The sequence below is a fragment of the Nycticebus coucang genome, chromosome 16, assembly GCF_027406575.1.
Source record: "Nycticebus coucang isolate mNycCou1 chromosome 16, mNycCou1.pri, whole genome shotgun sequence".
Taxonomy (NCBI): Eukaryota; Metazoa; Chordata; class Mammalia; order Primates; family Lorisidae; genus Nycticebus; species Nycticebus coucang.
The window spans coordinates 51,847,904-51,865,526 of record NC_069795.1 but is presented as its reverse complement, the minus strand read 5'-3'; the positions used below and the strand labels follow the sequence as shown (position 1 = coordinate 51,865,526).

General features: G+C 34.3%; 1 pseudogene; it reads left to right on the top strand.

Annotated features, from left to right (window-relative positions):
* The first annotated feature begins 5,498 nt into the window (after positions 1 to 5,498).
* Positions 5,499 to 17,281, top strand: LOC128567427 (zinc finger protein 384-like; annotated as a pseudogene).
* The last annotated feature ends 342 nt before the right edge of the window (positions 17,282 to 17,623 follow it).

Below are 17,623 nucleotides of genomic sequence, written 5' to 3'. Positions count from 1 at the left end.
TAAACTTGAGAATACAGATATCTTCTTGAAATACTGAATTCCTATTCTTTGGATGTATACCAGCTATAGGATTGCTGGGTCACATGATAGTTTTAATTTTAGTTTTTTTGAGGAACTCTATACCATTCTCCAGAGTGGTTCCACTAATTTACTTTCCCACCAACAGTTTATAAGGATGTCCCTTTCTTCATATGCTCACCAGCATTCATTATTACCTGTCTTTTGGATAACAGCCATGTTAACTGGGCTGAGATCATATCTCATTTCAGGTTTGATTTGCATTTATCCAATAACTACTGATGCTAAGCTTTTGCTCATATACTTGTTAGACACTGGCATGCTTCTTTGAGAAATGTCTTTCTGAATCTTTTGCCCATTTATATTCAGATTTGATATTTTTTCTATTGAGTTGTTGGACCTCCTTATCTATTCTAGTTATTAATCCCTTGTCAGATAGGTAGTTTGCAAATATTTTCTTCCATTCTGTGGGTTTTCTCTTCATTTTGTTGATTGTTTCCTTTGTTGTCAGAGCTGTTTATCTGGATGTGATTCCATTTGTCCAATTTTGCTTTGGTTGCTGGCAATTATTCAAAAACATCATTGCCCATGCCAACGTCCTGAAGCATTTCACTGACATTTTCAGTGAAAATGTTTTATCAATTTCAAGGTTTCAGGTCTTAACAATTTAAATCTCTAATACATTTTGATTTGACTTTTGTACATAGTGAGAGATAAAGGTCTATTTTCAGTCTTCTACATATGAATATCCAGTTTTCCCAGTCCCATTTGCTGAAGACACTGTCCTTTCCCCACTTTATTTCTTGGAAACTTTGTCAAAGATAAGTTCAAAATACAGAGTTGCCATGAAGATTTATACATATTTTGAGAGAGGAAAAAACTATTTTAAAATTATAATACTCAAGTCATGCTTGACTTCTGCAATTATAAGAGATGTTCAAACCAAACTCATATTCATCTTGTGTTAGCAGTATATATTGAGTATTAAAATGTTAATATTAAAATTTTTGGCACCCTTTGTAGATATGTGAATTGATTTATGGATCTTCTATTCTGTTCCATTGGTCTGTGTCTCTGTTTCTATGCCAGTAGCATGCTTTTTGGGTGATTACAGCTCTGCAATATAATTCAGAATTAGGTAATGTGACTTCTCCAGTTTTGTTCTTTTTGCTAAGGATGGCTTTGGTTATTCTGAGTCTTTGATTCTACAATACAAATTTTACGATTATTTCTTCTATTTCTGTGAAGAATGCCATTGGTTTTAATGGGGCTTGTTTGGACTCTGTAGAATGCTTTGGGTAATATGAACATTTTAAAAATATTGATTCTTCCAATCCATAAGCACAGAATATCCTTCCCTTTTTGTGGTCTCTTCAATTTCTTTCACCATGTTTTATAGTTTCTATTATAGAAATTTTTCATTTCTTTGGTTACGTTTATTCCTAGGTATTTTATTTTATTTGTGCTTATTGTAAGTAAGATTACTTTATTGGTTTCTTTGTCAAATTGTTGGCATATAGAGATGCTACTGATTTTTAAATGTTAGTTTTGTATCCTGCAACTTTACTGAATTTAATTATTAGTTCTAATAGCTTTTTTGTGCAGTCTTTAGCTTGCTCTGGATGGATGACCTTTATTTCTTTCTTTTATCTCATTGTTCTAACTAGCACTTTTGGTACTATGCTGAATAACAGTGGTGATAGTAGGCAATATTGTCTCTTCCAAATCTCAAAGACTTTCAGTTCTTCTCCATTCAGTATGATACTTGGTATAAGTCCATTTTATATGGCTTTTATCATGTTGAGGTAAGTCACTTCTATGCCTAGCTTTTTGAGATTTTTTTTATATGAAGGGTTGTTGAATTTATTGAATACTTTTTCAATGTTAATTAAAATGTTACATGGTTTATGTCATTCTTTCTGTTGAAATGGTGCATCAAATTGATTGATTTGCATATGTCAAACCATCTTTATATCCCTGGGATGAATACCACTTGATCATGATGAATAATCTTTTTAATGTGCTGTTGAATTTGGTGTACTAATATATGTATGTACCCTGTTTCCCCAAAAATAAGACAGTGTCTTATTTTAAGGTGTGCTCCCAAAGATGCACTAGGTCTTATTTTCAGGGGATGTCTTATCTTTCCTGTAAGTAGGTCTTATTTTCGGAGGATGTCTTATTTTCGGGAAAACGGGGTGTATATAGATAGATAGATAGATAGATAGATAGATAGATAGATAGATAGATATACCTATAGATATAGCTTTATATGTCTGTATCTATAGATAGACAGATAGATATATTTTTTTTCTGCAGTGTTTGGCCAGGGCTGGGTTTTAACCCACCACCTCCGGCACATGGGGCCGGTGCCCTACTCCTTTGAGCCACAGGCATCACCTAAGTGTACTAATATTTTGTTCGGAATTTTTGCATCTATGTTCATGAAAGATATTGGCTTATAGTTTTATTTTTTTGTTATGTCTTTGTCTGATTTTGGTATCAGAGTGATACGGGCCTTGTAGAATGAGAACAGGAGCACTTACTACCTCTCAGTTTTTTTGGAATACTTTAAGTAGAAATGGTTTTAGTTCTTCTTTGCATGTTTTTTAGAATTCAGCAGTGAAGTCACACTGGGTTCTGGGCTTTTATTGATGGGATAGTTTTTATTACTGCTTCTTTCTTGCTACTTGTTACTATTCTATTCAGGTTTGGAGATCTTCCTGGTTCAATCTTGGGAGGAATATGAGTCTAGGAATTTATCCATTGTTTCTAAGTTGTTAATTTATCAACATACAGTTGCTCATAGTAGTCTCTAATGATCTTTAGATTTCTGTCATATCAGTCGCAATGTCTCCTTTTTCACCTCTGATTTCATTTATTTGGTTCTTCTCTCTTTTTTGCTTAGATCATCTGGCTCATTTTGTTTATCTTTTCAAAAAACAACTTTTCAACTTTTCATTTCATTGATTTTGTACTTCTAATTTCAATTTCATTATTTCTTTTCCAATATTTCTTATTTCTTTTCTTAGACTAATTTTGATCACTACAGACATATCAGCCCTGAGTGTTCCCCAAGCCCAGAAATGCTGTGACTCTAACAGATTCCTGGAAACACTGCCTTTGTGAACTTCAGTCAGATACAGGCAAATTCCCTGCTTTACTTATTCATGCTCCAATAGTCATTAATGTTCTATTTTTAAAAATCAAAAGAACTATAATTTTATGATATTAAATATTCCCAATTATACTCTGAATTCACTGATGGATTTGTGACATAGGCAATCCAAATTCATAGTTATTACTGATTTTATCAGTTAGTTAATTTTAAATGTAATAGTAGGACATTTTTCTACAATTGAACAGAGGACCAAGTCTTGGTCTACAGCAATAAAAGAGAAAAATAACTAGAAATAATAATAACTGTCCATTAAAAAACAGAGTTTCTACTTAATACTGAAATTAAAATGTACTTTAATTTTTTAAAAGAGCACATGTATACATAATAAATATAGGTTATGGCTAAATGGAAATTATGTACAATATACCATTACAAGCACCATGTGATGGTCTTTGTAACTGGTGGTTGAATTTTGGGACTTTTACTGTTTTGAAATATCAGTTGAATTAACTACAGACATTTTGATAGTTTCCTATAAAGTCTGAAGTCATAATTGTTTTTTATGGAGAATTCTGAATACTAACAGAAGACATATGCAAATGGTTTTTAAATAGATATTAAAAGAAGTATTAATGCAATGCAACTGTGTATATTTTGTAGCATCACACTTAATTGTAAGCAAAAATTACACAGGCTTTTATGAAAACATCATTGATTACTTGGGCTATCCTCAGACAAAACTTGAACTATTAGGTTCTCAAACCATAACAAATGCATTTTATATTCTGATTTTTTTTTTTCTTTTTGACAGGTAATAGATTTCTGACACCTAAAAGTTTAAAAACTTATCCTCTTCCCTTGATCTTCCTGTGACTCTTTATCCTTTCCTAATGTTTATTACATTAGGGCCCCTTTCTAAAAAGGTATGTATTCTCCCATGGGTATATACTATAAATATGCTAGGCAGAGAGCTCATGTGCTTCATTAAGGCAAGCAATACTAATTGTGCATTCGCTCTGTATAAAACACTGAGCTGGCAAATGGGATCAATAAGTAGAGAAAGACAAATATTAAAATGTAATAAACCAACATTTTAGCTTATTGAACATCTTTGGCACAGTTGATAAAAAGTATATGTACACAATGAACTAGATAGAGTCATGAGGACATTTGATTTGGGGATGACTATGCCTAGGAGTGATTTTTATTTGAAATTTATTGAGAAATTACTTTTTGCTTGAATTTGTGGTAAGTTTTAGATTAAATATATAAAATTGCTGATATCTAATCACTTTAGACAAATTTAAATAGATATTTGTGCGCTTAAGATAGAACATACTAAAAATTAAAAAATAAAATAAATGAGAACATAGTTATGTCAGACTGAACATGTCTTCTGTTGTGGTTTTAAGCTTTAATAAAGGAGACATTCAGGAAGACATTTTTATCTACTTACTTCTTTTTTTTTTATCTACTTACTTATATACTTCTTTATATAAAATATACTTTTCAGTAACTAAATCTACAGACTTTTTTTTTCTCTGTGTATAAATTTCTGGGCTTGGAATAATTCATTTCCAGTTATCTTAACAACTATCCCCATACAATTCTCTAAAAAAAATTAATTTTAATTAATTTCAGTATTAAAGAGCAGGTGACTATGGTACTTTCAGAAAATGGCTCCCAGAGTTATGAAATAAATTCCACCAAAAAATGGTGGGGATCCAAATGATGAAGAATGCTTCAGTCAGAAGGAATGGCATGCACAAAGGCCAAGGAAAGTCATTTTAATCAAATTGCTGCAGAATTGAAAGGTGAGACTTAATGCCAAATAAATAATCAGGAATAAATCATAAAAAGCCTTCAATACCATATTAGAAAATTAACCTGAATATAACTAAGGGAACATGGACTCATCTTGAGGGAAATAATGCCAAATCTGTGCTAGACACAATGGAGAGCGAAGGGGAACTCTTCACCTTGGTTGTTGTACTTGAAAACTGGCAACGATGTGAGAATTGGTAAAACAAACAAACATAATTGTAATCAGTGTAACTGGCTTATTGTACCCTCAATGAATCCCCAACAATAAAAAAAAAAAAGGAAAAAAAAATAAAAAAAAAACAAACAAAAAATCCCAGAGGACACAAATGTTAACTGTGGTGTAGACACTAAGTGTGTGATCCTATAATGTAGAATGTCTGTACATCTTACAGTTGACATGGTTGAATAGCACTCTTCTGGGATTTGGGAGGACAATAACTCAGAAGACATAGTTCTTGATAACGTTGCTGATTTGTTATACATTCGACTCCAAAAGCAAATGGCTGAACACAGTTAAAAATCACTATGGGTGTGCATGGTCATACACAGTGGAATTACAGACACGGGAGATGCCAAAGATGTGTGGGTGAGAGGAGAGTGAAGGATGAAAAGTTACCAGTTGTGTAAAAGGCACACAATTTGGGTGATAGGTACACAGAAAAGCCCAGACCTCACTGCTATACAACATAGTCATCAAACAAAACTGCACTTTTATCCACTAAATCTATAGCGGTAAAGGAGAAAAAAAATCTAGTGCTGGCGCAGAGAGCGTATTGATCAGTATGGGCTGTAGGACCATAACATGTTCTTTGAGAGATATGGGCTAATGAGGGAACACAAAACTAAATGTATAAATGTAAGTATGTATACACCTATAGGGGGGAAAATATCTGAATAATTCAGTTTGAGGCTCTGCAAGTCCTATGAATTTAATATGATTCTGAGATGTAATTATAACTGAAAATGTTTTTGCAAGGCTGCATTAGGTTATATAAATGTGCTTAACTAAATGCATCTGGTCAGCTGGAAATAAGCCTGAAATAGGAAAATGAGACAGATTTATTCAGAAAGATGGCTCTATACAAAAGTAATTTGTCTTCCTGAAGAATAACCTGACCATGGAAAGTTGTGTACGGCAATGAAGGAGCAAGGGTAATTATAAGAAAATAATATTTCTGTGAAGTCTTCAGGATTATTTTGAGACTCTGATGAATTGCAAATATCAGGGAGAAGACTGTAGATCTATGCAGAGCATCATCAAATCCTTGTGTAGGTAAGGCAGAGGGAAGGCATCACAGAACCTTTCTCAATCCATCCCACCACAGTTGGGATACATCAAAATATTGACATTTCTTGTAAATATACTAGGGAATACATTTCAGATATTAATGGAAAATTTTGATTTTAAATAATGAATGGTACAGGCTTTTTCTCTCCATTAAAAGCTAATTTTCTTTCTTTTCCTTTCTTTTTTATTTCTTTTTTGTTGGTCTCTTTTTTTGTACAGAGTCTAGATCTGTGACGCCAGGTAGAGTGCAGTGGCATGGTCATAGCTCACTGCAACCTCCAGCTCCTGGGCTTAAGCAATCCTCCTGCCTCAGCCTCTGAGTAGCTGGTACTACAGGCAGGACAACCAAATCAGGTCATTCTTGCTCAGGCTGCTCTCTAATTTCTGAGCTTAAGTGAGCCTCCTGCCACAGCTTCCCAGAGTCCTAGGATTACAGCCATGAGCTACCATGACTGTTCTTTAAAGCTATTTTCAACATCACAATACATGCAGGACTATTTTAGGCACTAACTCAGTGGCTGTCTGCCAAGTTTAAATTTAAAACATTACTAAATAATTTACTTTATCTCACATAGTTTCGTAAGTACATGTCTTGTGTCCTGACATTCAGCAAGATTCTCTCAAATGAGACACTATTATTCTTTGGCTTTTAGCATGGTAAGTATTCAATAACAAGTTGGAGAATAATTAAATCAATTTTCTGTGTAAGACACAAGTTTCTCTGATCCAAGTCTTGTCCATAGCTTAATGGCCAATTTATGTCCTCCAACTTAACTAAACCTTCCGCAAATGTTTTAACCTAATCAATTGCTTACTATTCTGAACGACTAGAGTAACCACTAGTTTCTCAAAGTTTGCCCTGACATATATTCCACATACACCTTTTATCACAGTGAGCTGCTTTAAACTGAAAGGGGTGGAGTAAAAACCCACCTAACAGGAACAGTGAATACTATTTTGGGGATGATCATGTTTATAGCCCTGAATGAAGACATGTACCAAAGTCATTTGTAACATTTTTTGAAATTAAAAAAAAAAAAAATCTTAGCAAGGTTAAACATAAATCAAACCTTGAAAAGGTTTTCTAAAATAAAATAAAACATACTATTTTGTCAATATATTCTGAAGTTGTGTGGTCTATCCATGAGGATGAAGGGGAACATGGTATACTTGTAATGTCGGTCCGTCCCTGCATATATTCCACTGAATGGATGGCTGCATAGGACTGATGACTATCAGCTAAGGGAAATGGATTATCAGAAATTATCTTGGTTTTGATGACTTGATAAAATTTTAAATAGTAAATAAATAAATGAATATAAATAAATAATGATGTGCATATGATTTGGGGAAAAAGTTGAATTTTGTATTCTTCAAGTTAAAAGTTTATACTTTTATATATATATATTATACATGGAAGTTACCAATAACCATTTTTAATGTGATTGTTACTGCTTTCAACCATCAGATATTAACAGCTATTGTTTTAAGAAGTATTGCAATATTTCAAGCAGCATACTGAGAGCTTTATATAACTTTTGCTCTGCTGTCTTTCTCCATTAGTGGCCCACCACCCACCCACATTACTATTTCCCTCCCTCCATTTCTTTTGGTTTCTGGCACTCCCACCTTCTCTCTGCAGAGCTCTCTCTGTGTCTATGGCCGTGGCATGGAAGAAGGGGGGTGTCGGGTACACCAGCTGCAGCACCACTTCTGGCAAATGCTCTGTCTAAGGCTCTGGAGCAGCTGCAGCTGTCACTGCTGGAAAGTTCAGGAGGCTGGGAAAGGAGGAGTAAGATGACAAGAGGAAGACAGAGAGAGTAGAATGGAAGAATCTCACTTCAATTCTAACCCGTACTTCTGGCCTTCTATCCCCACAGTTTCAGGACAAATTGAGAACACTGGGTTCATCAATAAGATGATGGATCAGCTGTTGCCAGAGAAGGGCTGTGGTCTGGTCCCAGCTTGCTGACAATGCCTCAGAGCCCTGCTCTCAGGTGCTGGGGTTCTGTCCTGGGGCAGGGTCCTTTAAAACCTGTGGAACCCTATCTATATAATCATTAACTTTAAGGATCTTGGCATCCTTGAGCACTCCAAAACTGAGCCTTGTGTGGGGGCAGCCTCCTGTCTGTGAGCCCCTATACACATCCCTTGGGGGAGGTTAGACCCCTCTAGTTTTTCTGTAGAGTAGATATGACAGCGTCAGGACTCCTCTGAAGAATTGGTGGAAAAGAGGAGTTTTCCCATTATCTCCACCTGGAAGTGTTTTCCTCCATGCTTAGGGTACGAGCCCTCCTACCCGTATCTCAGAGCTAAAGTTGTTCCCTCTATCTCTGCCCTGGCCATTATACAAATCCTCACAATGGGTATTTGCTTTGACTGTTGATTGGGCAGGGGTTGGCCTGGTTAATGTTTTTTCCCAGGCCTTGCACACAGCTTCTGCTATGGCCATTGCTCTTCAGAGTATTTACAGACCCAGCAGGAAGGTTTGCAAGTTGTATCCCTTGTAGGCCAGGCTTTCAGTAAAAGCAGAAACTGCCCAGACAAGTAATTTAACTATTAGTGTAAAAGTAAACTAGCTAAACTGTTTTAATTCTGCCTTCCTCAACTTATTTCTCTGTTTTTCCCCTTTTCTGGGTGTGTTTTCCCTTCCCAAGAATGGGGTCTTTGTTCCCCATTTGCCCTGCATTTAGGCATCAGTATGGACATAGAATCCAGGCTTCCTTCACCAGAATATCATGGTGGTCCCTGTGCTGTCTACAGGACTGATGACTGCTGGTCCAGGTTTGGTAATCATGTCCACCTCTGACTCTCTTGTGACCACACCCGCATCAGCTCAGAATGTCAGCTCCTCTGATTGTATCAGCTCCTCTCCCTGGCTCACGTGGTCCCTGACCTCTCCAAGGAGGTAGCATTAACCCTAACACAGGAAGGAGGCAGAAGTGGTGATGGAAGTGGCAGCATGGCCCCTGAGCTTTGCTCCCCACTTCCACTGGCCAAAAGAAGAAGCAGGTGTTGGAGTCAGGGCTGCTAAAATGAATGACCCCTTTGTCCTCTTCTCCTGAGGATAACAATGACCATCAGAAAGATGGCAAGATCTCCAGGTACCAGATGTACTCACTGACATTCTACTCAAAGTCCGAGATGCAGATCCACTCCAAGTCACACACCAAGACCACGACCTACCAGTGCCCACATTGTTCCAAGGCCTTCGCCAACAGCTCCTACCTGGCCCAGCACATCCATATACACTCAGAGCCCTACAGTTTTACCTTCTGTCAGGATCTTTCTTCAGCAGCACACCCAGATTCATTCCAAGATGCACCTGGTGAACATCAAGCCTCACAAGTGTAAGGTAAGTGTAGGTAAGCGTCCACACAGGACAAGTTTCTATGAGGTCATAGCAAATCCTTCCTTTGAGAACCAACCCCCAATTTAAAAAGGTTTGCTGGGGAGGGAAAGCTGCTAAATGACACCATCATCTCAATATTCCCCTGCCAATCAGGAGGGCTGATGTCCCTTTTGAAGACCAGTTGAGAATAAGTATGGTTCTTGTGAAGGAAAGCCGTGCCTAAGGCCCAAGGAAATAGGGCCAAGGCTTATCAAGGAAGAACAGTTTTCCCACCAAGAGCTGGAGAAAGGAGGGCTGACATGTGGTCCTTCAGGGGCCAGGGATTCCCAAGGTGGTCAGGGTGGCTTAGAATTGTGAGTTATGTTTTTCCTTAGAGCCACTCCCTACCCTTCTCTGCCAGCCAAGCCCCTATACTCTCAGTCGCCCCAACCCAACCGCCAAGGAGCTGTGAGAGTTTTATGTTCTGTATGAATCCCCCAAACAAGGGGTGTGGCAGGGAAGGGAGAGTTCAGGGCAAACACCAAAATTGGACTTAGTCCCCTAGGTTTCACAGTCAGATGCCACACATGGATTCATATAAATACACACACACACACACACACACACATACTCATCACGGCCATCTTTGTTGTAATAATGTTTGTGTTTATAAATGCCTTATCTCTGAGAATTTTCACATTTGATGTTTATTTTATTTTTGTCTTTTTCTCCACCCTGTCCTCTGGTCATGACATTTTTATTTCTTTTTTTTTCTTTTTTAATTGTGGCAGATTTCAGAGAAAAGGAAATTTTTAAAATCAGGAAACCAGTTGTTATAAAGCAATTTTAAAATGAAGAAAAAAAGCTTATGTACAAACTAAGGAGTGTTTTTAGAACATTGTATATAAATAAAATCATGTAAAAGGAAAAAATAATAAATGCAGAGGAGTAGAATCTCTGGGCCATAAAATACATAAGTGTCTAAATATAAAAGATATCACATAACGATTTCACAAAGAAGTAAAAACATTTTACAATTTCATTAACAACATATGAGACTCTCACTTTTCCCAGCGTTGGATACGGTGAGACTTCTTTATCTCTAGTCACTGTGTGGCATAAGCAATATCTCATTCTAGTTATAATCTGCATTTCCTTTTTTTCTTAAATGATTCCCAAATTTATTAAAAGGTAACTCTAATTCATTCATTTTATCTACCACGTACTTATTAATCTGTTACATTAATATGTAAAATTTTATTTATCAATTTTTCTAATTTTGGATGCTTCAACTGTTTTTAATTTTTCACTAATACAAAACTGTATCTTTCTTGTAAGTTTATGTGTGGAAGAACCTGTAAATTTGAGATGCTTATTTTCATCTTTAGATTTCTAAAAAGATATATATTGATTGATAATTATATTAATCAGTAATTGTGATTTCAATTATTTTTGAATTTCTTGCACACATCCTTCTAGACGTATAACAGTATGTATGCACATACACAAGTTTATAATACGAACATTCAAATGTCTAATTTTACTTAAGCGTTTTCTCATATATTCACAAGTCAGTTTCCATATATAATTTCTTTTTTTCCATGTCCAATTGTACCAATAATACACCAATCTTATAAAAACTGTTAAGTGATAACTATTTTTTACTAATCAATTATTGTATGAGGTGTAATATTTTTCTTAAAGATTTAATAAAACTGACTTATAAATATTGTCTAAGTTCATTACCTTTTGAAGATGAGTAGTAATGAGAATAAAGTTATGTTTTTAGCAAAAATTCATTGTATATAATCAAACATTTATTTAGATATTTCAAGTAATTTACTCAAGTTTTAAAATTCATTTACTAAGTATGTCAATTTTAATCCCTCTTTTTTACATTTTGGGACCTAAAATTCATCATATGAACTTACAACATTTGTATATTTTTTATATGCTGAGAGATACACCTTTTCCATTCAACTATTCTTTTTTTTTTAATTAGTTGATTGGTTGATTGTGTTTTGTTTATTTTGTTCTTTGTTGGTATTTAGCTTCTAACAGGGAGAGACTTCACATTTGTGAGACATCTAGCTTTGTTTTTTAAAAATCTTTCTAATTTTATTTATATATTTATTTTTAATTTATTTATTCTAATTCACTATTTTCTTCAAATCTGTTTTTCTTAATTCCCCAAATCCTTGGTATTTCATTTTTGTTGCTTTTCTAATTCCTTTTTTTAAGCAAATACACCCACGACTATAGCTTTTCTATCTAACTCTAGAGGTTTTTCTAAATTATTCAGTTCCATTGTAGTTTCCTCTTTAATCCATGAGTTAAAGATGTGTTAATAGCTTCAAAAATTTTAATTTCTAAAATGTAATTTTGATGAATGGTTGCAGTTTTAGTACTTTGTCAGAGACTGTCTTCCACACTTCTACTTTTTTTAATATTTATAGGAATCTCTTTTTTGAATAGCATAAATCCATTTTTTCTATTTTAAACATGTATTTGATAAGTTGTTACAATGTTATTTACTTTATAATTGTTATTTTAATCTATATTTTATTAATTTCTTTTCTATTTTATTACATAGCTATTTTTGGCAGAGGCATAAAAGGATATCACATTGTAATTGTGGTTTTACCTTTGTTAATTTACTTTATATAATACAATGTTTTATGGATAAGAATAAGACAATGATCGTTATCTCTGGTAAATTTTGTATACTGTTTAAACTTTCATGTTAACTTACTTTCTGCCTGATACCTGCATATACTATTTGTTCGTCTTTTTTTGTTATTGTGTGTTTTAAATTAATTTATTTTTTATTACTATAGGTACATACTTTATTTTTTGTCTTTACAAAGTTTTATTTTATTGCAAGTGCTTAACATGAAATCTACCATCTTAAAAAGTTTTAAGTGTACATTACTGTTGACTATAGGTACAATGTGGTACAGCAGATCTTTTGAGGTTACTTATCTTGCTTAACTAAAACTTTAGGTACATTAATTAGTAACTCTCCATTTCCCCCATTCTCCAGCCCCTGACAACCACTATTCCCTTCTTTGATTCAATGAGAATTCGACTAATATAGATACTTCACATTAATAGAATCATGCATTATTTGTCTGTGACGGGTTTCACATAATGTCCTGACCATTTATCCATGTTCTTCAATATTGCAAAATTTTCTTCTTTTTAAATCTGAATAGTATTCTATTGCTTGTGTATCTGTTTACACACACACCACATTTTCTCTCTCCATTCATCTGTCCATGAACATTTGGGTTGTTTCTACATTTGGCTACTGTGAATAATGTTGCAAAGAACATGAGAGTGCAAATATCTTAAGATTGTGATTTCGAATATATATTATTTCCCAACACATATATACACACACACATATATAAACACACACACATATGTATGTATGTAAAATATCCTTATCCTGCCCCAATTGCTAATCTCACTATCCCAGTACTCAAGATTATCAAACAGAGGCATATGCTGCCAAAACATCCCCCTTTCCAATTTATGATAGAAGAAATAGAACCGTGATGTACATATAACTACAAACTTTTGTTTTTCACTTGGATATATGGCATAAATTTCTGAGACTCTGTGTGTGTGTCCTCCTATCCCAGTTATAACTTCTTTCTATATATCCACACTTAATAATTAGAATGAAAGGGTTTACACCACATAAACTCTTCATCGTGGACTTTTTTCTTTTCTTTCCCTCTGCAACATTCTTTCTCTTAATTTCTTCCCACACATGTAACCTTGGTAAATTTCTTAAAATGCTGCAATGTATCAACTGTAATTTTATCTATGTTCATGCAATAATGAAAATACATACAAAACGGCACAATTTTCAATTGGTTAATAACCATACAGGGTCCTACACTACAAACTACTCTTATTAAACACATTCCTTCAAGTCAACTTTTACAGCATTATACATTAATTTAACATAAAGTAATTAAAGTAACATTCCACAGTATTCATGGGACATAATATGTTCCATCATTTTCCTTCTGGTCTACATTCATTCTGTTTCTAGTTATTATTTAAAACTTTTTGTGACTATGTATAGTGCTTCAATATAAATCTCTGCATATGTATTCAAATCTACATGTTATTTCATTTCTATGTAATTGATTTCCTGGAGTAGAATTTCTGTGTCAAAAATATGCATGTATCTTTGGGTAATTTTGTTTTTATTTTTGTTTTTAATTTTAGTAGATGCCTCCAGATTGTTTTCTAAAAATATTCTGGCAATTTACATCATTTTTTTTGAAGTATATAAAACTGCTATTTTCCCTCATCTTTACTCCAAAGCACACATTTTTGCTGTCTTGTGGGTGTTACTCTCTGATAATTTAACTTACATCATCCTATCTTCTAGAATATCTTCACAGTATTTTTTGCTTACTTTGATTTGTTCTTCTCTGAATTGTTAACACATACACTGCTTATTTTCCTACTAACATTTTATTTTTTGGTATTTGAAGAGCACTTTCCATCTTAAAATGATTCTTTCTGCCAAAGTAACTTTTTCCTTCAGAATTAAGGATTTGCAAATATATCTTGATTCATTAATTTTATCATACATTTTCTCTTTTCCAGTGTTCTCATCTAGAGTAGTTTTGAGGTTGCCTTCACCTGGCCCCTGGTCTTCTGTCCTAAATTGGGTACCATTATTGGCTAACTAAAAAGATCAATTTTCTTAATTTTGTTTTGTTTTGGAGGTGGAATCTCACTATACTATCCAGGGTGGAGTACAGTGGCACAATCATATAACCTTGATTTCTTGGGATTTCCTGCCTTAGCCTTCCAAATAGCTAGGACTTCAGGTATATGCTACCATGTCTGGCTAAATTTTAATTTTATTGTGAAGACAGTATCTTATTATGTTGCCCAGCCTGGTGTCAAATTCCTGGGTGCAAGCAATCTTCCACCTCAGATTCCTCAAAGTGCTGGGATTGTAAGTGTAAGCTGTAGCACCTGGCTGAAACATCCAATCATTAAACTAAATAACAATACCGCTCATGTCTTTACTAGAAGACTTTCTATCTGTCCCCTTTTCTGTCAAGGCAAGCAACTTTACACAAACCACAGTTCTACTAACCATCTGATATAACTTTATTCAAGCTTTTTCCATGTCAAAAGGTAAAATTTATTTCCTCCCCCTAACTATTGCTTTCCCTTGTCACATATAGAATGTTGCTCTGCCAGTTCAGGGCCTAATCTTTAAGAGAACTGGACTTCCTGTATTTGCTTTCTCTCTCTTGGAATTCAGCCAACATGCAAAAAGTCCAACTATCTGAGATCACCCTACTATGAAAGAGCCCAGACTAACTTCATGTCCCATTGCCAAGGAAGGAGCAGTCTCCTATGTGTGGGCAAATCTTCTAGGAACTTCCAACAGATCTAAGCTCCCACTTAATGCCACCATACTAGTGATCTCCACTGCCATGGTGATGTGAAACGAAAAAACACCCCACCTGGGTTGTATCTATGACAAAAATCACAAAAAACTTTTGGTTTTGTTTTAAACCAATGTGTTTTGAAGTTCTTGTGCTGTAATAAATAAATGATGAATAGTTTTTGATAATATTCAACAGTTTAAATAAAATTTTTGCCTGCAGTAAAACAGAAATTTTTTCTTTGTAATGACACTTTTAAAAACAAGTTAATATCATACTTGATGGTGATGTCCAGATGCCTTCTAATTAACATGAGATAAACAGGAAATGATTACTGTCACCATTAGTATTTAATGTTATAGTAGACGCTCTGGTCAATACAAACATATACTTAATAGAAGGCAGAGTATCAGGAGTATGAGAAAAAGTCAACTATTAGTGTGAATTAATTATATGACTTCTTACTCCCCCCCCCAAAAAAAATTTAAACCAAAGAAAAAAACCAAATCAACAAATTGTATGGGCACAAAGTAAATATGTAAAAATAAAGAAGTATCTTTCTTTAAAATAGCCAGTTAAATATTACAATGAATGACCTCAATTTATATACAAAATGAACATATATTGAATATTCAAATGAATATACAAAATCTTAAGTAAATAATTCACTAGAAATATGAATAAATGAGGTATAAAACATATAGGGAATAAAGGTTAAAATATGATTGTATTTTAAAATTATTTTATTAAGACAGTAACTTTTTGAAACAACCCAGTTACTTATTCTTTTGCTCATGTATTTGTATTGCAAAGGACATGAGGCTCCAGAGAGTGATTCAAACATTTTTCAAAGGAAAAAACAAATCAAATAAATAAATTAATTAATGTTAAAATAATGGGAGTTTCATCAAGTAAGTGTGTTATTGAAAAAAAAAAATAAAAGAAAGACAACCAAAATGGCAATAATTAGGCCCTAACAATAATAATTTAGGATGTAATACAGTGGCTTGAAAGCCAAAGGAAAATAAGGACTATATAGTCCACTGAGTTGAGATCCCTGTTTTAGAACAATAAAAATACAAGAGACCCAAATTATTGAATTTAGATTGTATTTTAACTGCAATATAGTACTAAATGTAAAAAATAAAAACAAAATTATAAAAGATAGAATAAGATGCAGGCGAATATGCCTATCCATCAATCTATACACTCAGAAAAAGAAAACTCTAATAAGAATGCAATGAGAAAATTCTGTTTATGATAGAAATATCATGAAAAGATCAAATTGGATAATCAGCAAAATCTTTGTTTTTAATCCATCAGAGCAGTGCTATCCAATATAGCTTTCTGTGATAATGGAAATGTTCTATATCTGCCCTGTTCCATAGAATAATCCTTAGTCACAAGTGGTTATTTAGCAGTAGAAAGATGGACTGCACGACTAAAGATCTGAATTTTAATGTTATTTAAATTCATGTAATTTAAATATACATAGTCCCAAGTAGCTAGTGGATACTGTAATGGACAGCACAGCAGGAGACTGCTGAGAATGCAAAGAAAGCTAAATGCATTAAATTACAGAAAGTGCAGAGCCCTTTAGAAGAGAAGAGACACCTGTGTCTAATTTCATCCTTGGCAGAACAGCAGACACAGGAGAAATATTCCAGAAATTTGAGAAAGTAGAATCCAGATAAAGTTTTCAAAAAGTTTTTGATGTGACAGAATTGAATGCTGAAGAACTGAGGAAGAAGTGAATCTTCCTACACCATCAACGTAACCCTGCTCCTCCATCCTACAGTCTTCACCAAAGGCAAGGAGCGAGTATGCCAAGTCTGGGAACTGGCTCCATCAGGTGAGTGTGGGATTGAAAAAAAAATAAAAGAACATTTTAAAAGAATAGAACACTTCGGGGGCAGAAGTGCTGGGAGACATTTCTCCTAGTGAGGCAGTATCTTCCCCAGTACCACACAGCAGCTGTTGAAGGCTGGGCCCTAGTAGGAAGTCTAGCCTATTATTTCTCACGTTGGTCAAAGCGTGGCCTTATCCACTGAAAGGCTAGGAGCAGTGAAATAGATTGCAGGGAGGTCTGCTAAGATTTAGAAAGGCAAAGACAGAGCATTCCTCAAAAACCACTAAACTGACAGCCAGGCCATAAAGCTTAAGTTATATTCTAAGCCCTGCCTAAGAAAATGTTCTAATCTTTTCTTTAAAACATTTTAAAGGGTTGTGAACGAACTCTAACTAAAGTTGTAACAAATCCTACATAAAGCCAAACTAAAAAATTAGACTGAGCCAGTCACCCGACGCAGGTGGTCTGACTGAAGAGGAGACATGCAGTTGTCTTTAGATGCACAGTATTTACTTCAATTTCTTCTTGTTTTATACACACACACACACACACTATTTGGGGTGCTGAAAAAAGAAACAAGGCACAAAAAGAGGCAAGAAGATTCAGAGTCAAGAAAACAATTAATATACTCAAAAGAAACAAAAACTGAAAAGATACAGATATTTAAAATTATAAAATTAGTCCATTTCTTATGCTCAAATCTTCAATTAAAGAAATAACCTAACCATGAACTGTTTTATACGGAGTAGCCTCTAAACCA